Source organism: Pan paniscus, chromosome 16 (genome assembly GCF_029289425.2).
Source record: "Pan paniscus chromosome 16, NHGRI_mPanPan1-v2.0_pri, whole genome shotgun sequence".
NCBI classification, from domain to species: Eukaryota; Metazoa; Chordata; class Mammalia; order Primates; family Hominidae; genus Pan; species Pan paniscus.
This window is the reverse complement of record NC_073265.2, coordinates 52203579-52227826: the sequence shown is the minus strand read 5'-3', so window position 1 is coordinate 52227826 and position 24248 is coordinate 52203579.

Here is a 24248-nt window from a genome sequence, read left to right as displayed (position 1 = left end):
TATGCAACAATTAACTATTGTGGGCACCCTACATGTGTTGTGGGGCCCATGGGAGCGTCATCCACTAGACAACGGTCTGGCTATAACAGCATTTAAAAATAGAGATACCAATTGTGTGTTCGATTTAAACAACAAGTCATGTGCTCCGGCATCCTTCTGTGTGAGGAGCACAACCACTCCTACCACATCACACACACACAAATTGATAACGCTACCTGTTTTGTAGATAATATTTAGTATGTGAGTGTTGTGTACGACTCAAGCATGAGTCAAGCATATGTGGAGGTTTTCAGATGCTATAGTTTTAGGATTTAATTTTGGAGGAAGTGAACTTGAACAGTTTCAAACTGCATAATTAATGACATTCCATTTTCATGACAACTACTAATTAATCATGCCTGTTATCATAAACTTTTAGCCTGTGGGAGTTTGGGTCTTCCTAGCTCACATGGGAGAACAAATTGTGTTAGACTTTCATTTTGTTTTTTTAATTGTGAAATGACTGGGGTTGAGATAAAGTGGTGGGAAGGGGTGGAGTGGGTGTGCTCCTTGGGAACCACTGGACCATTCATTTAGCACCTGGGTTTATCAAACCCCCTAAAGTCAGGGGTTAGCTCTTTCACATCTGCCCCATGGCCAGCACAGTGCCTGGCACATAATGCTGGTTCAGTAAGTATTTGTTGAATAAATACTAATTCTGCTCCTTTCCTTGTTCTTTCATTCTACTCGTAGAGTTTAATAAAAACCCTGTGGAAGGTTTGGTATGTTTCACCTCTACAGAGAAGGATTGAGAAAAAGTGTTTCACATTTCTCTGGGGTCAGTATGACAGGACAGTGCTATCTCCCTTCCCTTCTCCCCTCCTCATGCCCTGGAGCAGTGGACCTGGAGGATAAGAATGGGGTTCCTCTCCTGGACCCCTTCCAGCTCTGTGAGCACCAGTTAAGGAGTGTGTCAACAACAGCAATAGTGGCAGAGACTTGGGGGTGTCTGGAATATCCAAGGAATGGTCTTGTGTGTAGAAGTGAAGTGGCTTCATGAGTGAGACCCATTCTCGTTCAATGGGGCCCTTCTGGTTTCATTGTGTGGCCTAGGGTTAGAACATGGCAGCTGGGAGACACTTTGATTTCCCAAGCAAGCTTGGCCAAGTCTCCCTCTGTCCTCTGAAGAGGAGGCAAATCTCCCTTCAGGGCAGTCAGTGGATTTGCGCCTGGCCCTGGCGAATGTGGTCATTTCCGGAAGGAAACAAGAATAATTTTCCACTCCCACATTCTGGCCACTGCAGGGCAGGGAAACCACTTGCCAAGTCAGGCAAAGACATTCCTGGCTCATCCTGGGGCATTCTTTGAGCTCATCATCTGAACCTGATGACAAGAGACAGGAATTGTTGTTGTGAGACTCGTGGGTCAGGGAGCTTTGCTGGTTCAGAGAGAGGATTGAGGTCATGCGACCAGGCAGGCTACCATGGCCACCAGCAGCTCTTTAACTTCCATGATGACTCGTAGATAAGCCTGGAGAGATGGTTGGCTGCAGACTGGCAGGAACACTTGTCCTGGATTTGGGTAGGCCAGGGACACCAGGTTGCTGTTGCTGGAATACTTGGAGCAAAAGCACTTGTTTCTGAAACCAGATATCTTATCATAACCAGCTCTTGCCTCTCCATTTATAAAGGATGGGGTCAGCTAGACTTGGGAGAGGACAACATGACACAGACATTAAAACAATTGTGTGTCCAGACCTGCCCAAAGGCTGTGGGCGAGTTGGCAAAGTGTGTTTCTGGTGCCCTCAGGTGCCCCTCTGTGGAGCTCATTTTGAGCCCACAGATGCCCCGTGCTTACTCCCTCCTCTGCTCCATCAGAATTTGTTTCAGTAAAGGATTTGATATCAGTCATGCACACTATAGTGGAATTAAAGCCATTTAAGCCTTTTCTCGGAGGGTGGCTCTCATGGCTTAAAAGGCAATCTACTATGATTAATCAAAGGCCACAGTACAAACCTTACTTAATTCAAAGAAATTCTAGTTTTTTGCTACTTTAGAAAAAATGAATTAAACAGTTTTTACTTTAAAAAAAACTTACAAGGGATGTTAATTAACTTTTTAATCTTGTAACTTTGGGAAGTAAGTTGGACAATTATTATTATTATTTTTAGAGATAGGATCTCAGTCTGTCACCAATGCTGGAGCGCAGTGGTACGATCATAGCTCCCTGTAACCTCAAACTCCTGACTCAAGCGATTCTTCTGCTTCAGCCTCCTAAGTAACTAGGTCTACAGCCATATACCACCATGTGGAGCTACATTTTTTTTTTTTTCGTAGGAACGAAGTCTTGCTATTTTGCCAGGCTGGTCTCAAACTCCAAGCCTCAAATGATCCTCTCGCCTTGGCCTCCCAAAGTACTGGAATCACAGGTGTGAGCCATCATGCCTGGCATGGACAACTATTTTTGCCCCTATGTTGCAGGGAGGAAACTAAGGCAGAGAGCACAAATGATGTGCACAAACTCCACAATGAATTAATGAGCTGGCATTAGCATGAAGGCCTCTGACTCAGGCACCAACGTCTTTCCAGGGACCCTATAGTCCCATGTAGGCCAAAGAAAGCTCCATACACCTCCCCCCTGCAGGTGACAAGTGCTCCACACCTGAGTATCATTTAGCCCACGTAACAGTCCTAGGAGCTAGGGACAGTGCCTGCACTCACAGATATAGGCATGGGGGCTCAGAGAATTTTTTAAATTTTTAAATTTTTTGTGGGTACATAGTAGGTGTATATGTTTATGGGGTAATGAGAGATTTTGATATGCAATGCATAATAATCACATCAGGATAAATGGTAAGCAACTTGTCCAATTGCTTACAACCAGAAAGAGGCAGCATGAGAATTTAGTCCAGGTCTCTTGAGCTCCCAACAGGGCTCTTTGCTTGTAGCGGGTCGTTTAGAGAGTCCCCAGACCCCTCTCAGCATCTGAGCAGAGAGGGGTAGGAATGACACACGAGGCCATAGCTTCCAGGCCTTTAGCTCTGGGGGAATAGTTGGTAAGGGGCTCCTGGGACCTTTCCAAGTCTCCATGGCACTGGGAGTTCCCACGATGTGAAGATCTGCTGAGTTGGCTGAAAAATGTAAATAATGCACTTTTGGCTTTTTGAAGCCACATTCCATTTTAGTGATTTATCATCTTATAAAGGCAGAGAAGGGCAAAAACAAAATATGGGAATAAGTGATTTCCTATAGGGAGGAGGAGACTAGTCCCTGCTATGTTGTGTATTTATATTGAGTGTCAGATGCAATTCTTCTCCTGAATGTTCAGGAGAGGGGGTCTGATTCTCTGAATTCTTCCTCTGTGCTGTCACGAGACAAGGTGTCTGGTACAATTAAGAAAGGGCTTCAGTGTCTACTGCTGACTCCCCAGCCCCCAACCCTCTCCCCACCTCCATGAGCCTGTTAATTAGAAAGGAAAGGTCACAGCCTCTCCAGCAAAGCTGCCAGCAATTCATTGAAATACTCAAAGAATTTCTCCCAGTTCATCTACTTTCGTACATTCATTCATAAAACATTCACCAAGCATCTGTTTGTATGAGATGTCATGTTACATACACGTGTAGATTTATATATACACACATGTATATAATATATATAACGTATACATCTTATATGTATACATGTAATATATATGTAATATAATATGATAATATGAATATATTACATATTAAATATGAATTTATATATGAATATGTTATGTGCATATTCATACTATACATATGTAATATATAAATATATTCCATATATTTATATATGTTATATGTATGCTATATATACATATATGTATATACATAGGATTACATATGTATATATTCATATAAATATGTATATATATTATATACACATAGTAATAAGCTAATATTTGGTGACACTTTCTGTGTCCCCAGGCACCATTCCAAGAAATTTACCTTATAACTCACCTCAGCCTAATACATGACCCCATGAGGTAGGTATTTTATAATCCTTCATTTACAGATTAGAAAAACGAGGCACAGAGAGAGATAAAATAGCTTGGCCAAGATGGCATAGAGGGTTGAACGCAGTCTGCCTGAGTTCTCTCACTGAGTCTGCCTGTAGTGCTCTCACCCATCACAGAATGCCATCTCCAGGAAGACGAGGCAGTCGTACAGAGGTAGGAACAAAGGCCTAGGGAGTGCGGAGAAGGGCAGGGCCATCTGCCAGGGAGAGGCCTGTGGTGAGAGGAGTTTTCACTGAGGAGATGGCTTGTGAACTGAGAGCTCATCTCAGCCTTGAAAATAATTGCCGGTAAGGTGCAGTGGCTCATGGCTGTCAAACCAACACTTTGGGAGGTCTAAGTGAGAGGACTGCTTGAATCCAGGAGTTTGAGACCAGCCTGGGTAACATAGTGAGACCTTGTCTCTACAAACAAACACACAAAGAAAATAATTGCTTTTCTACCAGTATAATCAATAGTTGCTCCTTCATCTCTCCATGGGAATAGATTGACAACAATAATTGTAGCAGTAATAGTAGTAGTAGCAGCCGCAGCCATGGTAGTATTAATCATGATGCAATGCTTGATTTGCCCAGCACTGTGACAGAGATCCAGGGCTTTAGATCTGCACGTTTCCCTGATAACTGAGGCCTATGCTTTCAAGACCAACGTCTGTGCTGGCTCCAGTCTATGTTGTGTCTTTTTTTTTTTTTTTTTTTTTTTGATAAAGTCTCGCTTTGTTGCCCAGGCTGGAGTGCAGTGGCGCAATCTTGGCTTACTGCAACCTCCATCTCCCGGGTTCAAGCAATTCTCATGCCTCAGACTCCAAGTAGCTGGGATTACAGGTGTGTACCACCATGCCTGGCTAATTTTTGTATTTCTAGTAGAGACAGGGTTTCGCCATGTTGCCCAAGCTGGTCTTGAACTCCTGGCCTCAAGTGATCCTCCCGCCTCGGCCTCCCAAAGTGCTGGGATTACAGGCGTGAGCCACTGCGCCTGGCCTGTTATGTCTTTTAAGCCACTCAACAATTCTGTGAGGCAGCTCTTATTATTCCCATTGTCACATAAGAAAATGGAGGCTCCAAGGTGTTAGGTAACCTGTGTGCCTCAAGGGCCAGGTCAGGTTGGAGCTGGATTTGAATCCAGGTCTGCATGACCTTCCCACTTTACTTTGCTACCATTTTTAATTGATATCTTTCTAAAACATGCCTCACCTATACCTTCTTTAGTAAAACACAGCACAATGCAATGTAACCTTTTCTTTGTTGACTCAAGGCCACCCTTGTGAACACACTTGTGAAGCCATGGTCTGTGGTGTGCGTTTGAGCACTAAAAAAGGACCTAGCAGCCACCTGAGCCATCATTGACTTGGCCGAAACTGCTCTGCTGTTCTTTACCTGCCCAGAGATACTTTTAGGGATTATTAAATTGTATGGGGTGATGGAGTTCTATAGCACTATAAATAGCTCAGTCTGTTCTGTCCTTAGAGTTGTTGTTTTTTCAGATTCCCTCGCTGTGACCTTCTTTGTTCTCTGTCATCACTTCTTTAAGCCAGGTGCCTGTGCATCTATTTCCATGACCTCCACACTTCCAAACCAGCATTTTCCCACTCTCAGTTTGGAATTTAGGGTGAAACTGAATAAAGGTTGTCCAAGGAAACCAAGGATTGTGTTTGAAATGAAATCCAATATGATCAGTGTCCAAGAAAGAATGAAATGGATGAGCTCCGAGACAGCGGTTTAGATGGGACTTCCCAGATAGCTTCTTCGTTGATTCCTCCCAACAAGACTGTGTCATGGGTAGAGACAGTGATATTTCCACAGTTTTACTTGCTTAGGGTCATGCAAACTCATGAACTGGAATTGGAAATCAGGTCTTTTTTATTGCCTAGTTTCCTGACATTCCCCCTGGGTCAGTTTGCAGCAAATGGTCAGACACTTCTGGCCATCCACCTGTGGCTTCAGTGGGACCTATCAGGTAAGATAGGGTTGAAAAAGTCCTTGGAATTTGGCTCCATAAATTTTAAGGGCCCCCAAAATGACTGCCTCAGCTCAAAAGCATCTCTCTCAGGAACGCTGAGGCCACTCTGTAAGGCATTGATGGTAGTTGAAAATGGTTTTGGGGACACTAAACTACTATAAACCATTAACATCTTAAGAGTAATTAATTTATCATTCATTCTTGCATTCATTTGTATGCCAGGTGTCAAGTTCTTTGGCCATTAAGATACAAATGAAATAGCCTCAACTCCATCCCATATATGGTGGGAACCGCTTTCTCTCCTTCCCTTTATTGCTAATTTTCCCAGGGATTTGGATCAGGAAATGGGCTTGAGTTTTTCTTTGTCACCTGGGCTCTGAGCACCAGCTTCTGCTGAATTAGTTCCATGGATGAATCAATTCCCCATCCCTATTCTCTCTGGCTTCATTCCAGATGTACAACACAGCTGCATTTCTTTGACTTCCCACAGAAAACATCACCCATACAGGGTACCCGAAGGTGTGGCAGACTTCACTGAAAGTTGAGCATAACAGTGAGAAGTGGTTCCATTGTACCCTATAAACTGCAGATTCAAATATTAACCCCTCTTCCTCTCATTCTTAAAAAGTCCCTTGGCTGTTTGTACTTACACAGGTTCCTATTGTGTTTATTAGCTCTCTCCTTTTCTCTTTTGTCTTCTGCCTTCCAGAATTTTACTTCATTTCTTTTGCTAATCAGTTTTGTTCTCTCTAGCTCCCACCTCTCTAGATAACATTTTCTCCTTCCATTACACATTCATTCGTTCATTCAACAAGGATTAAGCAATATCTATTCTAACATTTATTTACAATGGGCTGCTGAATCATTTGGCTTTGGTACAAGATACAAGTCATGCCAGGCACTGTTGAGGATACAAAGGTGAAATTAGACATGGATCCTGAGCCCATGGTGCTGATAATCTCCATGGGGAGATGAGTTACATGCCAGATAACCAGAATGGAAGTTAGAAGGTGTTAAGAAATGTAAATGTGTGGGAAGACAGGCCATGCTGTAGGTGATGAGATGAACAGGGAACGTAAGGGCGTACTAGGATACAGTACCAAAAGAGGGATTAGGGCACAGGAAGCCTTTGGGATCAATATTTCTCCCTCTATTCCCCCACCTTAAAGTCCTGACTCTTCTATCAGACTGAGCTAAAGCAGGGATGAGAAGGGAAGTGGGTCCCCTTCCCTGGAAGCATGGCTTGGACATCTTGACTCTGTTAATAGTGACAGCCAAGATCAATACCCCCAATTCTCTGAGTGTAACTATTGGAAGAAGCACCTGCCACATAGTAGGTACTCAATATCCCTTTGCTAAATGAGTGAATGGATGTTGAGGAGGACTGATAACTCATTTGGGTTTGGTACAAGATACAAGTCAACCCAATGAAAGCATAGAAAAATATAAGAACCTGGCTGGGAGTCAGGAGATCTGGGTTTTAGTTCTGGGTTTAGTCATGTTTTACCTTCTACCTTGGGCAGGAAGTCACTTACCCATTCATTCATTCATTCATTCACTCAGTTGTTGAAAGAGCACTGAAAGTATCTACTTTGTGTCTGACTCTAGGCAATGAAAGCTGAAGAAAGGGCACAAGTGGGACAGACAGAAACATACCCAAATGATAAAGAAGTTTTATACAATTTAGGTAAGAAATGTAATAAATATTAGAATATAGAGGTGCTCTGAGATCCCTCATAAACTGTTTTGCAAACAGAGAGGATGGGATGATTGTTTTAACCTTCCTTTGTCCAGCCTGTCTGGGCAGTCTAATTTAAAACAATATCCTTAGAGTGCATTTAAATTGCTTATATCCTGTGACACTGGGAATAGTGAACTCCACTTCATTCTGAAAAGAATGATTGCATCAAGGAGTAAGACACAGGACATATGGGTCACATTTAATGAAAACACATAAACTAGGTTTTCTTTGATCCTGTCCATTTAATATCCTCCAGGTGAGTTTAGGAGGCACTTACACCTCTAGATGGGAGGAAGGCTGCAGCCCGGTTGCTGAGGAGGGATGCGCAGTGCCCTGTGTGGGACTCAGGGTGCAGGATGCAAGCCAAGCTCTGCTTCCACTTGCTGCTCTGCTTCCACTTTCCACTCTGCTGGAGCTGAAATAATAGCATTTATTCCTTATTCTAGAAGTATCCTGGGATTCAGCTTCCATTTTTATTATGTGTGTGTATATATTTCCAAACATACATTTGCATAGTTGAAAAAGACAGAGAAGGCACATGTCAAAATGTTATTAATAATAGCTGTCCACTGAGTTTTTACTATGGATCAAGTGCTTTAAAAGTATTTTTCCAGTTAATCCTCGTAACAAATGGATATGGCTAAGTATTCTCCCCATTTTACAGATGAGGAACCTAAGGCATCATTAGGTGGAGGTGCTTGCCTGAGCTCAGTGCCCAGCCCCCTCTCTGCCAGGTCCCGGGAACCCGAGTCCTCCTCCGCAAGGAACTCCCAGTCCAGCAGCGTCGCTTCTCTCACAGTGGTGATGTCATCCTTTCAGATGAGAGTCAGGACCCTCAAGGAATTGTGACAATCAAGGTAGGTCAAAATGGGAGAGTGGCCACGTTATTCAGTTATTCAAAATATATACATAAGATTTAAAATAACCAGATTTCAATGTTAAACATCATTCTCATTTTTGTAAATAGAAAAAAAAGGAAAAAAAATGTGACTGAAGAGAAAAGAAAATGAAAGCAAAAGTGGAAGAGATGAACTATGAGGAAAGGAGGTGTGATCATAGATGTAGAAAATTACAATAATTGTAGGCAAATGCAGGTGTAAGTCTATAGCAACAAATTCGAAAACCTAGGAGAGACGAAGCATAAATAGATGCAACAGGAGATGAAACATTTGAATAGATCAATACAATTCTTTTTATATAATGCTATTTTATTTAGATGACCACTTCTACCGAGGTGGGTGGATCACGAGGTCAGGAGTTCGAGACCAGCCTGGCCAGCATGGTGAAACCCCGTCTCTACTAAAAATACAAAAATTAGTGGTGGTGCACACCTGTAATCCCAGCTACTTGGGAGACTACCACTTCTATATTCATCAACAGATTAAAAGGAGGGGAACATGTGCTCAGATTTATAAAGGTTGATAAGACATCCAATAAAATTCAGCAGGCTTTCCTAATAAAATTCTGAAGAAGAATAGAAGGAAATAGCTAAATATGATAAGTATTATTTGTCAAAAACCAACACCAAATATTACTAATGGTGATACGTTAAAACATTTTCATTTAAATCTGAAGCAAGGCAAGGGTATCCACTATCTCCATTATTATTCAACATCATTTTGGAGGTGCTAACAGGTTCTATAAGATAAGAAAGTGAAATAACTTGTACAGGTTGAGCTTCCCTCATCTCAAAACCTGAAATCTGAAATGTCCCAAAGTCTGAAAATTGTTGAGCACTGACATGTCGCCACAAATGGAGGATTCCATACAAAAGTACTGAACACAAATTTTATTTCATGCATAAAATTATTTAAGATATTATATAAAATTATTTTTAGGCTATGTATATAAGGTGTGTATGAAACATAAATGAATTTCATGTTAGATTTGAGTTCCATCACCAAGATATCTCTTATATATATGCAAATATTCCAAAATACAAAAAAAGTCTGAAATCTGAAACACTTCTGGTGCCAAGCATTTTGGATAAGGTATACTCAACTTGAATAAAATTTTGGAAGAGAAGAGATAAAATTGCCCTTTTGGCCGATGCCATAATTGCATCTAGAAAACCCAAATATTCTAGAGTTGGTAGCACAGGTATGTGAATGCTGTCCTTGGAGGTGTGTGCAGCACACTGGCATTGGCTGAAACATGTGTAGTGGCTAGATATGGGAACTCAGGTGACAGCCTCTCAGTGGACAAATGGCAGAATGAGTAGAGTGGACGCATACCATGGAATATTGGGCAATCATTAAACAGAATGAGTCAGATCGATACTACCTGACTCAAAGGGATTTCCAGGATGCATTGTGAAATTAGGAAGGTAAGGTGCAGAGAAATTTGTGTAGCAAAGCCCCATTTTTGTGACATAACCTATGCTCCCGTGTTTGAATGAGCATGAAGAAAGGTACTGGAGGATACATGCCAAGGAGGGAGATGGGGAAATGAGGCCAACCAAGCCAAACCAGACCAGACCAAAAGAGATCGGACCAGATCAAACTAGACCTGACCAGAACAGACCAGATCAGACCAAACAAAACTACACCAGACCAGACCAACTAGTCCTGTCCAGATCAGACCAAGTCAAAGCAAACCCAAACACAACAGACTGTTAAAGTGTCCCTGATTAAGCAACTTGAGTGACATCCCTTTTATGTTATGCATGTGTGTGTCTGTATGTAGATGCATATAATCATAGATGAAATGATGGTCATTGAATTATTGATGGTGACAACTCAGTGTATGGGATCTCAGGTGACTTTATATTTCCCTTGAGCTTTTTGTATTAAAAAATATAGAGCGTATGTATTATTTACATAATTAGGAAAAAATGGAAAAAGTGTTTTTCATTGTAGAATGATTTTTGGAAAAGGGAGGGAAAAAAGGAACCTTACTATTCTGCAAGTGGCAGTATAAAGGGGCCACTCTCCTCGGTGGCCCTTCTGCAGCCCACTTTGGTGAGGTGTATCTATCCCAGAGCCCACTGGGGAATGCAGAGGCTGAACACTGACCGCGTAGACCAGACCTCAGGGACCTTCATGCACACAGTATGTTTCTGGGCTCCAACCACATTGTAGTACATCTTCTATGTCTCTGGCTTCTGCCCTGAGCCTCTTCCCAGAAATTTCAGGAGAGAGACTGGGAGGGACTGTAGGAAGCAGAGTGAGCTTGAAGTCCTCTTCCAGGACAGGAAACCAAGTCCTGCTGTGGCCACACAGAAACGAAAAGATAAAGTTGATCGGGGCACAGGACCGAGTCATTCCTAAGGGAGCTCACATTCTCACATATTGATGCATAAGAAGAATCTCTAGTTACACTGGTGTAATTCTCCAGGCTTTTCTCTTTTCTGGTTCGAAACTGCTCTGGAGCACGTGGCTTTCCAGGGAGACCTGTGGGATTAAGAAGAGAGTGGGCCTACAACCCCATTTCCAGTTGTCTACTATAGAAAACAAAGTACAGGCTCTCATCTGAATCTGTGGGCAGAGTCTGGCTGGGCTCTCTATAATCCTTCCCTGGTCTTCCCTGGCTCTGTAACTAAGAGTTGAGCACTTCCACACTCTCTCCCCACAAGTCTTGATGCTGGAAAGGAAAGCATTGCAAAGCCACAGCTCAGTGTTGCAGCTCTGTTTTCACGCAAATCTTAAACTCTCTTTGTTCTCACCTCTGTCATCCCTTTACTTTTATTTACCTGATGCTAGGAAAGAGTTAGGTCTAATGGCTGAGACATGAAAAATGTCAAAGACCAGCATGAGAACTAGGCCCAGGGGTGCCTCTTCCAGTCTCTTTCTCAAGTAGCTTTCTCAGTTTTGGGGGACATTGACGAAGTCTCCCACAATATCTTACACTAAGTAGTTGTTTGATAAATATGTATTGAAGTAAGGTCTTTATCTCCCCCAATACCGCATGTGAGAGGCCACGCATGAACCTGCCTGCTTCACTCACATGTCAGCACGGGCTTGTTTATCTGGTTAACTCACAGACCTATCCATCTGTTAGAATAGCTGGGCGTTGTGGCGGGTGCCTGTAATCCCAGCTACTTGGGAGGCTGAAGCAGGAGAATCGCTTGAACCCAGGAGGCAGAGGTTGCAGTGAGCCACGATCATGCCACTGCACTCCAGCCCGGGCAACAGAGCAAGACTCCATCTCAAAAAAATAGAAAAGTCCCCTTTCATTCTCTGGAACTCCTTAGGCCCTGATAGAATGAGTCAAGGGCAGACATCTTTTGAGGCCTGGGGCAGTGGGGGGAGGACAAGCAGGGAGGGAGTGGTAGATCCAAAGAGGCCCTGCCACAGAGAAAGGTAGAAGGGAATGGAGTCAGGAAAGGCGGAGGAAAGCCCTTCAAGAAAGCTTGGGGGACCTCAAAGATAGCCAGTGATAATGGCAACAATAATATGATAATTGCCACTGGGCAAGGATTGGAAGATAAATCATTTTCTCTCTTGCTCTCCAGGGGATGTTTATGGATTGCTTTTTCTTTTACTTTTCAGTGTTCAGGCCCAGGAACAGCAGGAAGGGATCCCTGGGCCAATGCCACATGCATTGGTTCTGGGCTGTCATGCCTGGGTTGCTGCGTCTTTCAGTAGGAGATAATTGGGTAAGGTGGGAGGAAGGGCCTTGCACACCTAACAAGGCAGGGGCCCTTGTACGGACAGCTGGGCAGGGATAAGGGAGGTTTAGGAGAGGCTAGGGCAGCAAAGAAGTTCACTGTTACAAAACCAGAGAGGTAGATTGAGCCTGAGCCCCGAGCCATGGGCCAAGCCCTTTCAACACCACTGTAGCTGGCCTGGGGAAAGGGGTTCATTTCTGGCGCCAGCCCAGGTCTGAGCAGCCTAGGTTCAGGGTGAGTTCAGGTTATACTGCCTGCTTTCCTGCTCTGGGCCCCTCCCCAGCAGGACTGGCTGGCCTGCAGACCTGCAGAGAGTCAGGCCCACCTCCTCCCTGGGGACAGGGCTACCCTGACCTGTGGCTCCCTGTGCACCTTGTCTTTGTGATCCAGTGTAAGCTGTTCTGGGTGGGGCCTCCATCTCTTCTCAGGCCTCCTCAGCACTTAGCAAGGTGTCTCCTACACAGGTGATCTCAGAACCAGCTTTGAGGTCATACAGACTTGGTTGCAAATTCTGCCTCTGCCTTGAATCAGCTATGTAGCCATAAGCCGGAGGAATTCTCTGAGCCTCAGTTTTCTAGCCTGTAAATCAGCAATAAATGCTTCTAAGAGCAGTTGTGAGGACTGAATGAAGTAATGCACGTGATGTGCTTGCAGCTCAGTGCTGGACACACACATGATGGCCACCAAGCCTAGAAACAGGTCTTATCACTTTGTCATGTATTATAATGTCATATTAATAAATCATTTATCATGATTTTGCCTGTGTTTGCAGAACCAGTGGCCACTCACTGATTCTGGATTGAGTTGAAAGCCCTCAACCCATGGTCATCCATTCACAGTGACAATCAGGGACAGCAGGTGTCTAAGCACTTGCTGCCTTCCATGGTCCAGATTTCCCTTGGTTGTTTCCCCTCCAGGACACCCCAGCCTTCCCCCACTTTTTGGAAGGGCTGCCATCCAGGTCTGTTTCTGATGAACAGGGAAGGTGCTCAGAGGCAGGCTGGGCCATGGGGATATCCCAGGGTAAAGTCGGTTCAGGGCATCAGCTGTTCTGTAGGGGTTGGGCACAAGCATTCCTTAGAGACCAGCAAAGCATGTGGTACTGACACACCACCTTCAAGGCCCCACAAATCAACACTTGGATCTAATTGCTGTTTGCCTGCCACACAGAGAGATTTTAAATATTCAGGAGGATCAGAAAAGTAGGCAGACTTTGAATGGTTGCTAAATCATCAATCTGACTATTCTATACAGAGTCTTTGAGCACCTATGCGGCAAGGGCACAGAGGTCTAAGAGATGGTCCCTGTCCACAGGGGGCAATGTCTGTTTTGGGGGGAAAGGAGAAAGTGCCCAGGATAGCACAAGCTGGAGAAGCTCACAGAGGGAAAGACCACCTAGACCTGGGCATTTAGTGAAAGTTGCCCAGCGGAGGTACCCACGTTGATTTAATTGTTTGTTCTTTCATGGAAACATCACACTTAGGTGAATTTGAGAGGATATTGGTGGAGTGTCAGTAACCTGTGACACTCCTCATTTTGGGCTTCTAGAGCAAAGGCTGGCAAACTTTTTCTATAAAGGTCGAGATAGTACATATGGTCTTTCCCTGTCCTCCTCCTTCTCCTTCTTTTTACAACCCTTTAAAAATGTAACAACCAAAATAAATAAATAAATTTTAAAAATATATAACAACAACTCTTAGCTCAGTGGCCATATAAAAGCAGACCAAGGGCTGGATTTGGTATACAGCAGCAATTTCCTGACCACTATTCTAGAGAATTACCAGAAGCCTGATACCATTATTATTAACAATAATAATAACTTAGCCCCGAGTTTAGTGTGCAGGCGCCAAGCTATGCACTTTACCTACATTATTGTATATACTTCTCATAACATCCCAGTGAGCAAGGTACTATTACTGTACCTTTTCTAGGTGAGCAATTAAGGCACAAAGAGGTTAAGTAACTTTCTCAAGGGCACTCAGCGAGGAAGTGGTGGAGGCTGAATTTAAATCTAGGTCTATGTGATGGAAGCACCCACTTTCTTAGCCTGCATCACGCCAACCTCAGCACTGCTATGTGGGAGCACAAGGAGGCTGAGATAGTGCTTTTCCTTCCAGTGGCTCCAGGGAACATCCATGTCACTAACAGAAAATGTAGGCCGGGCGCGGTGGCTCACGCCTGTAATCCCAGCACTTTGGGAGGCTGAAGTGGGCGGATCACGAGGTCAAGAGATCGAGACCATCCTGGCCAACATGGTGAAACCTCGTCTCTACTAAAAATACAAAACAAATTAGCTGGGTGTGGTGACATGTGCCTATAGTCCCAGCTACTCAGGAGGCTGAGGCAGGAGAATCACTTGAACCCGGGAGGCAGAGGTTGCAGTGAGCTGAGATTGTGCCACTGCACTCCAGTCTGGTGACAGAGTGAGTTTCTGTCTCAAAGAAAAGAAAAGAAAAGAAAAATGTAGAGAAGTAGACAGAATTGGGTAGAAGGTCGAAAGACACAATCTGGCTTTCTAATGGTTTCCCTGTACTCCAGGTATTGCTACTGACATAAAGAGGCACTAGAAGCAGAGAGGATTGTAGCAAGTAGCATTGATTGCAAAAATGATCTTCATTTGATCATCTTTGAAATGGGGATACAGTAGCCACACCTGTCCCCACTACCCCTCTCAGCTCAACTATGATAAAGAAGTCTTTGCAAGTACTCTTAGTAGCTTCTGGGGCATTAATTAAATGAGAGTCTGGATTTATTCATTCATTCCATGTACACACGGCTCCATTCCAAAAAGGACCTGATAATGTGTAAAAGTTTGCATGGGATTATTCTTTCTCCAGTAAGAGTGGGAAAATAGTTACCAGCTCTCAGCACATACTTTAAATTTTTTTTATTTTTTTGAATCCAGAAAGGAAATTAAAATGCAGAGAAGAAAATAAATGCATTTATTACTTCCCAGAATGAATTACTTAGTAATTTTTTAAAAACCCAATAAACAAAGAAAAAAAACCACACACACATAAAAGAATGGGGTAATTTTGAGTTGTTTTCCCAAAGACAGGCCCTGCCTCGGTACACAGGACCCAGCTGTTGCGCATTAAGGATGACACAGAGGGGCTGGGCATGGCAGCTCACGCCTATAATCCTATTGCTTTGGGAGGCCAAGGCAGGAAGATCGCCAGCAGTCTGGGGGTTACTCAAGGTAGCTCAACTGAGTGGCACTCACCTTCTGTTCCACAAACCCTTGGGCAGCCCTGAGACTCAGAGGGTTGAGAGGTCAAAACTATTTTCATAACAATACCGTGCTGCATGGACACTTGAACTCCAATGGTGCAAAAGCAAAAAAGGGGAGTATAAAACGGCTGGTGCCTTAGCATGAATCAAAGACAGCCCTCAAAGGTACTAGCGGTCTTCTTCTTCTCTGCTGCTATGCACTCACAAGATAAAAAAAAAAGGCAATGGGTTAAGAATGTCCTTGATGAAATGGTAAAATAATTGTACGGAATCTCAGTCCTGGAGCAGGAGTCTTGCTACCACCATGTGACGGAAGGGACCAATGCAGAAAGCATCGTGGGGAGCTGCAGCGGTGCTCTGGAGCAAAAGCACGCGTGTGATTGTTCAAGGTGTGAAAACTGAACTAGCCGCTTCTCTTTGAAACACCACTTTTAATCAAAAGAATGACTGACATTCAAACTCTGTTCTCTAGACCTGTATTTGGCAGACAATTTCCTGAATATGGGTGAACTAGATTTCTACTATCGGCCAAAATGGAACAACAGTAACCGAATTACCCTCTCCCACCTTAAAGAACTAAGAAAAAAAAAACAGGTAAAATATTAAAAATAACAGGCTCAGGACAGCGAACCCTGAGAAGGGACACAAACGAGGCATCCCAGCTTGCTGTCTGGAGGGAGTGTGCAGGCCACAGTGCAGTGGGGGAATCCAAACAGAGCTGGGGGCTCCCTGAATTGAGAAAACGGTGTTGAGAATTCAGGGAGGTCAAGGTGGCTAGAATTCATAGGGCAGAGCACTAGAGGGGAAAGAGCTGCCCAGAGAAAGAGAAAGATTGCTCCAGAGATCTGCAGAGGAGAGCTCTAAGCACTGAGCTGAGCCCTGAGCTAGGCCTAAGGCCTGTGTAGAAATCACTGTTCCTCATAATGGATGTCAGGCAGCAGTGACCATAGGTAGATGTGGTTTGGCGGGACTCTTAGGGCCCCATGACTCCATGGGTTTTTGTCTTTTATTCCCAAACCTGTCACCCTTCAGAGCCCAAATTAACTGACTGGGCCGTGGCTCAGGAAAGGGAAGGTAGAGGGGAGAGAGCTTGTGGGTTAGGAGTTCTCTTTGCTGTTGCCTTTCGCTCTAAAGTAGTGCCATTGGCAGAAGCGTCCTGAGAGTCATGGCGGGCTGCCCTCACCTGGAGCCCGAGGATGGAGTAATGACACATACGCTGTACAGTGTCTTACTTTAAGTCCTGGAAGTGGCCTAGATACGTCCTTCTATGTCATGGGTTTTTGTAAAATTTATAGTATAATTATTATTTTTTAAATTTTTTTCTTCAAAGGGGCCCCCAAATTAATCAGGTTCGGGGTTCACGAAAATTGGATCCTCCTCTGGTAAGGAGGTTTCCCACACCTAGATTCCTGGTGTTATACAAGAAGCCCCACTAAAAAACCAGCCGTTTTTCCTTCCTTCATTCATCCATGTAACACAGGTGCTCTGAGGGCTCACCACGTGCCGGCCCCGGCCAGCTCTGGAACACTGGGGTGAACACCACACGACAGCTGCAGCCCCTGCCTTTGTGCTCTTCCGTCTGATGGGGACCAAGGGAGGGGAGGAGTCACCCGAAGCAATTTAACTGAAAGGGGGGTAGGTGCGTTGAGGGAGGGGATGGGTGCTGTAAGCAAGGACAAGTCGGGGCCCCAACTCCTGGAGAAGCGGCATTGAGTGCAACTGTGAACAGGAGCAGGGGCTGGCCAGGCAGAGGGCAGAGGGCGGCTGCCAGGAGGGCTGACTTCCAGGCAGAAGGGGAAGGCAGCTGTGTGCAGGGCTGGGACTCAACTGCCGTGGCACGGTTTCAGCCCAAATCATAGGCTCTTTTTATGATTCTTTGTAATTCTGCTCACATCAAAGTCAAAATTGCCTGCATCTGGACAGCCACTCTCTCCAGGCCAATTACAGACACCGTTTCTGGAGTGTCTCCTGGTAGCTCACCACTTCCTCCTTGCAACACCAGTCCTGTGGGCTCGGCCAGAGCTAGTCCTGGTAGGAAAGCCAGAGCAGTGAGGGACCGGGGTGTGGGGTGACGGATGGACAGCTACAGAGGTCACCGGCAGGACCACACCCCCAAAAGGGCATCAGGAATCTGACCTTGCCAGGGAATGTTGGCACCCAGAGTAAATTGCTCCTTAGCCTCTGCTAAGATGTCTGATGGGTGTGAGTGTACTCCCCACCAGGTCAGAACTGACCGCAAAGCCATTTTCTAGGAGGAGGCAGCTGCCCACAAAACCTCCAGCAGCTTCCAGGGCCTGAAATGCCCACTGTGAGAGTTACCCCTTAAACAGACATGCCCTGTGCTGTTCAGTTAGGCTAAAGCATGGCTCTCTGGGGTCAGTGGATGGAAGGATGGAGGTGGGAGGAGGTGGTGAGATCCTGGACTTAGTGAACACCTGCCCGTCTTGTGCCAGGCATCGTGCCACTGGGCGTTTGCAGGTACATCATCAATTCAATCCTCCCGTGCGCCTTGGCGGTAGATAATCTTGTCTCAGATAAATCGAGGCCTCTGGGTTTGCACTGTAGCTTTCATTCACAAGGTGTTGCATTCAGAAGTAATAGCAGAGCTACATCCAAACATAATTGAAAAGCAATTTGAATAGTTTGTTGTCTTTTGAAAAACATCTGAGGGGATTATATATATCCATCAAGCATAGCAAAATGTTTAGAATTCTGTGCCACCATGTAGCTGCTCCCACTCCCCAACATCCGAGTAGGGCAGCTGCTCCAAGATCTGCCAATGCCCCCTCTCAAAATCCCCCCACACTCTCTGGGAACTTCTCTCCCTTCTCCCCTTTCCCTTTGTGGATAGCTCTTTGCTTTTTCTAGTGGCGATCTAGCTAGCCTTCCCCATTCTGCTCAATCCTGCAAGCACAGTCCCCAACCTAGGAGGGCCCAGAACTTCTTGCCAGAGGTCTCTGACCCCAGAGCTCCATGTTTGTTTTGTGAAGCCTTTGACGTTTGTGGGGAGGGAAGAGGAGGAGAAGGCCAGGGTCTTGTAAAACCGGAGGCATCACGAGGCTGGCCCGTCCGCACCCGCTGGGGTCTGGCCCTTGTGCCCACTTCAGACCTGCAGGCTGAGCAGCTGAGGGAAGGGAAGGGAAGGGAGAGAACCCTCCACTTGGGGAGGGGAGGCCCCAAGCCAAAGGGGTAGCCTTCCAGGTGTGCATCGAGGTGTGCAGGCCGGCTACAGTCTGCAGGAGACAAATGTCCCCACCTCTGTGAGGCTCTACTGAGAGACTCAAGGGCATCAACCAAGATAAAAAACGACTCCTTGGGCAGAAAATTCAAGCCCTTGATTCTTTCTCCACTGAGAATGAGAAGAAACAACCATGACCTTCCATAGCCTACAGACAGCAAGAGAGAGGCAGCTGCCATTTGGTGTGGACTGTCTTCCTTCCTTCTGTGCTTGTCCTGTTTCCTCTCCCTCTTCCCCTCCCTCTTCCCCTCAATCTGAGAAACCCCTTGGTATCAGTGGCTCTGGTTCCATTCTTCCCTCCTTCCCTTCTTTCTTTCCTTCCACTTTCTTTCCTTTTTTTTTTTTTTTTTTGAGACAGAGTCTTGCTCTGTTGTCCAGGCTGGAGTGCAGTGGCATGATCTTGGCTCACTGCAAACTCCATCTCCCAGGTTCAAGCAATTCTCTGCCTCAGCCTCCCGAGTAGCTGGGATTACAGGTATGCACCACGATGCCTGGCTAATTTTTTGTATTTTTAGTAGAAACAGGGTTTCTCCATGTTGGCCAGGCTGGTCTCGAACTCCTGACTTCAGGTGATCCTCCCACCTCGGCCTCCCAAGGTGCTGGGATTACAGGCATGAGCCACGACGCCTGGCCCCTTCCTTCCACTTTCTTTCACTCTTATCACCAAAAGGACTGGGCTTTAAAAAAACTCCTCAATCTCATTGTCAGTGTCTGCACATAAGACTCACCTGGGGAACTTTTATAAAAAGGATCTCTCCTCTTTCCAGACCAATTAAATCAGAAACTCTGGGTAGGGCTGGGGCATCAGCATTTTTAAAAAAGCTCCCTCCAGGAGATTCTAAGAGGAAACCAGGATTGAGAACCCAGAGACCCAGAGACCCAGAGACTGTTGGAACTGGAAGGCACCTTAGGGCTCGCCAGGAGCCCAGGAGCCCAGGCCTACCAAGCTGGGACTATGCCTGTGCACTGGGTTTGGTGCCTGGCTCAGCAATGGAGGCCTCTGTGGCCTGAGCAGGAGCTGTAGGGCCTTTGAAGGTCAATCTAATGTGGCAGCTTTACCTCCCCCATCCCCCTCTCCCCCCAGTATCCCATCTCTTCCTGAAGGCCTGAGGCACCCTCTGAGAAGTGAGCAGAGAGGCCGGAGGGCCTGGGCTCTGCTTGGCCACCACATCTCCAGCTTTTACAACGAGCAGTACTACTGCTGTAAGTTCCCAAACCTGGGGCATTTTTGGCAACTTATTAATCCCTATTAAGCAAGCCATTAATCTCAATTAACTTGATTGCTTAATTAGGCAGGGCAAACAAAGAAGGAAGTCCATAGAAATTGCTCATGGGGCACCAACAGGCTGTGTGGTCTTTGAGAACCAACAGGAGTCAGGGGCCTGAGTTCTGTTAGCCCTTTTGCCAAGACCTGTGTCTTGGCGTTTCACATCACTAAACCAGGGGTTGATGAATGGGCTGTTCCAGTTAAAGGGCTATGTAGATAAGCAATTTTCAAAGACTTGGAAAAAAAATAGATTCAAACTTAAAACCATACTAAACAGTCTATAATTTCTGTTTGCTACCAATTGCATTTCAGATGTGTGCCCTGTCATTAGTATTGCACTGTGAAGGTTGATTGGAATCACATAGGACTGTAAATGGTAATAATAGGCACTCAATAAAAAGTTACTAAATAAAATAAAAATATTTCTAAGATTCTGAGCTGGGCTATCAGTGAATTTACTTTGATTGGTTTATGTTAATACATGTTGGCCAGGCACGGTGGCTCATGCCTGTAATCCTAGCACTTTGGGAGTCCAAGGTAGGTGGATCACTTGAGCCCAGGAGTTCAAGACCAGCCTGGGCAGCATGGGAAAACCCTGTCTCTACAAAAAAATGCAAAAATTAGCCAGGCGTGGTAGCACACGCCTACTCAGGAGGCTGAGGTGGGAGGATCGCTTGAGCCGGGAAGGTCAAGGCTGCAGTGAGCTGCGATTGCGCTGCTGCACTCAGCCTGGGCCACAGACTGAGACCCCATCTCAACAACAACAAAAAGAATGTATGTTAATTGTAGCAAATTTGAAAGTTGTGGAAAAAGACAAGAAAGTCAAGCTGAGATCACCTTTGTAAAGTTTTGTGTTGGTGTTTCTAATTCTGTTTTTTCATGTACATATGCATAGCTTTCAAAGTTAAAATCTCTGCTATGCATAAGTGGGGCTGGGCAGATGGCCTGCAAGAGTTTTAGGCCCTCATGCTAGATTCTGCTGGGGGCCTGCTTGGATCCTCTTTACCGCGGGGGCACCTGCCCCCAGCTGCTGTGAGTTTTGCATGCTGTTGGCTCATGGTTGTTTACTTCTCTGGAGGCTTGCCCTTTACCAAGTGGGAGCTGCCAACCCTGAAAATGCCTGGAGGTTATCCAGGGATGGCAATGTCCTTCTCCCAGGGGCAGCTCACAGCTAATGACTGCCTGATGCTGGAAGCAAAAACCTAGCTCCTTTGCCTCAGCTGACACTGGAACAGCTTTGTGGTGTCACTTATGTCCCAGAGCAACCTGTGGATCAGGCTGAGGTTAGATTTTAGCTGAAGCCAGCTCTTTGCTTAGCTTCCTTTCTACCTCATTCTACTTCCTCGACTATCTTACTGGTTTCTCTGGGGCCCCGTCTATAGGAGTTGCCGGCTTAGCTCTACTTCTGGAGCACCTGACCTCTGGCAGCTCCTTTCAGCTCTAGCCCTTAGGACCAAAGCGTGAGACTTGCTCCTCAAAGCAGCCTCAGCATCACCTGGGGTCTTGTTAGAAGTGCAGAATGTCAGGCCTCAAGCCAGACCTACTGTCTGCGTCTGCATTTTAACAAGATCCCAGGGAGATTCTTATGCACATTAAAGATTGAGAGAACTATCCTAGATATCAGTGTTGTAGGAGAGAGTGAGGTAGGGCAGGAGTGGAAGGTGGTTCTTCTTTGGCCTAATTTCCACTGGAGCCCAGGGGGGTGAATGAAGAGGGAAGACGATGTGAGGAAATCTAAGGATTTACGCTGCATCCCTGAAGGCAGGGTGAAGAACACCTTTGCAGTGGAAACACGTGAGGAGCTGACAAAAATGGAGGATTCATTCTAGGCAAGAAGGGGTGGTTCCTGGATAGGGAGGGTTGGGTGTGTCATCTGCAGGTTCTAATTCCTTACCTTCCACTAATTCAGGGGCAGGTGAGCTGCGGTGAGCCTCTTAGTTCTCTGGGTTTTCTGTCCTTCCGTATGTAACATATAGGATTTGGACAAGTTGATTTCAATGATGCCCTACAGATTACACCCTGTATAGGTCTAAGAAGAAAACAACAACAACAAAAATGGCTCCTATAGCTACAGTCACAAATCTTAGGCAAAGATGACAGACACATCAATTGACAGAGGCAGTTGCTGGGGTGTAGAACCCACAGCCCCAAACTTAGGACCTGTGCATCAATTCTATTTCATTGCATCAAAACTTTTTTTTAAAAAAAGAAAGAAAAACAGGAAGGAAGGAAGGAAGGAGGGAGGGAGGGAGGAAGGGGTTGAAATCACAGAGTGGGTGCTCTCTGAGAGGTACATGCAGGGACCAAGGGAAACAACGGAGTGAGCAGCAATTCTCCCAGCTTGTGGGACCGCATGATATAGACAGAATGGGCCTGACATTGAAGAGTGCTCACTGTCACGTCACATTGCTTCCTGCACAGCAATGTGCCTCCCAGAGCTTGCACAGAGTTTGGAGGTCAGTTTCATACCCTGGAACTACATCTGCCTGGTCAAATTCCAGATGCTAAATGAAGAGGGTTGTTTCTGGACAAACTTGGGCTGGCAAGGCTGTCACGCTTCTTAGTCACCTTCCTTCCTTTGGAATTTCCCCTCCTGGCCTCAGATGCCCAGAGCTGCTTAGAAAACCCTCATGGTGGTGCCTGATCAAGGCTGACCCCCTATAGACAGTGGCTTATGTTCCAGAACTTTCCCAACCTTTTTCCTTCCATCAAACTCTTAGGTCAGTTTCCTCTCCTGTGCCATCTAATCCAGGAGCCAGTAGTTATATGTGGCTGTTTACGTTTTAAATGTCAGTTAATTAAAATTAGGCAAAAATTCAGTTTCCCAGTCACACAAGCCACATTTCAAGGCTCAATAGCTGTATGTGGTTAGTGGCCACCGTATTGGACCATATAAAGAACAGTTCCATCATCACAGAGATTTCTATTGGACCACGCTCATCTATATCACTCCTGTGCCTTATTCACCTGGCAGTACATCTGGCCAGTATATGGCATGCAGGAGGGGGAATATTCAGAATGCCTCCATGTTCTGCCTGCATGTGTCCACTCCTCTGGCAAGCCCTCCTTTCACTCTTCCTTCAGATCCTACCTGCTGTTCTCTGAACATTCTGCCTCTGGAGATCTCCGTGTCCCTCCCCTCCTGGTCTCTAATCACCACAGATAACTGAGCTGTCTACCTTCTATCACTGTGCTGAAATCCCCAATGTGGCCTCAGGCTTGCCGGCAGAGCAGCTTCATGGTCATTGCTCATATTAACTAAAATATTAGGTTGGTGCAAAGGCAATTTTTTAAAACATCAAATGGAAGGTGAGGATTTAAAACAATCAGGGGCATGAAGTCCCCCAAACTATCTTCTGCTTGCCCTTCTTACATCCCAAGTATGGCAAGGAGGCCTCACAGTCTTGAAGTTGAGAGCCAGCTAAGTGCATGAGATAAGGTTCCAGTTGACCTGCCTTTTACCCAGCCAATGGCATGCCTGTTTTAGGCCCAGCCTAATTTCCTGGAAGAACAATAGTTGTAATTTTTTTTTTTTTTTTTTTTTCAGACAGTCTCACTCTGTCGCCCAGGCTGGAGTGCAGTGGCGCCATCTCGGCTCACTGCAACCTATGCCTCCCAGGTTCAAGCAATTCTCCTGCCTCAGCCTCCTGAGTAGCTGGGATTACAGGCACGTGTCACCATGCCCAGCTAATTTTTATATTTTTGGTAGAGATGGGGTTTTGCCATGTTGGCCAGGCTGGTCTCAACTCCTGACCTCAAGTGATACGCCCACTTCGGCCTCCCAAAGTGCTGGGATTACAAGCGTGAGCCACCACACCCGGCTAGTTGTCACTATTGAACATCACATATGGGACAGGTACACACGTCATCTCATTTAAGGTAATTGAAATATTTCATTTAGTTGGGTATTGGGATGGTTTCTTTCACAGATAATTCCTGCGGTCTCTAGTGGGATTAATTTATTTATTAAGGCAGGGATAGAGCAAGGAAGCAAACACAGCTCAAGGCCTTTGCAGATATTCCCTCATTTAATCCTTTTTGAGTGTAAATCAGGCAGCTTTGCCCACATGAGTGTCCCCATCTCCAGGTTAGCACTGTCACCTGGGTCCCTGGATGGCAGTGACAGTAACAATAAAGAATAGCTATAATAATGATGTTTCACAGTTGCTTACCACTTGATGCTTTTCTC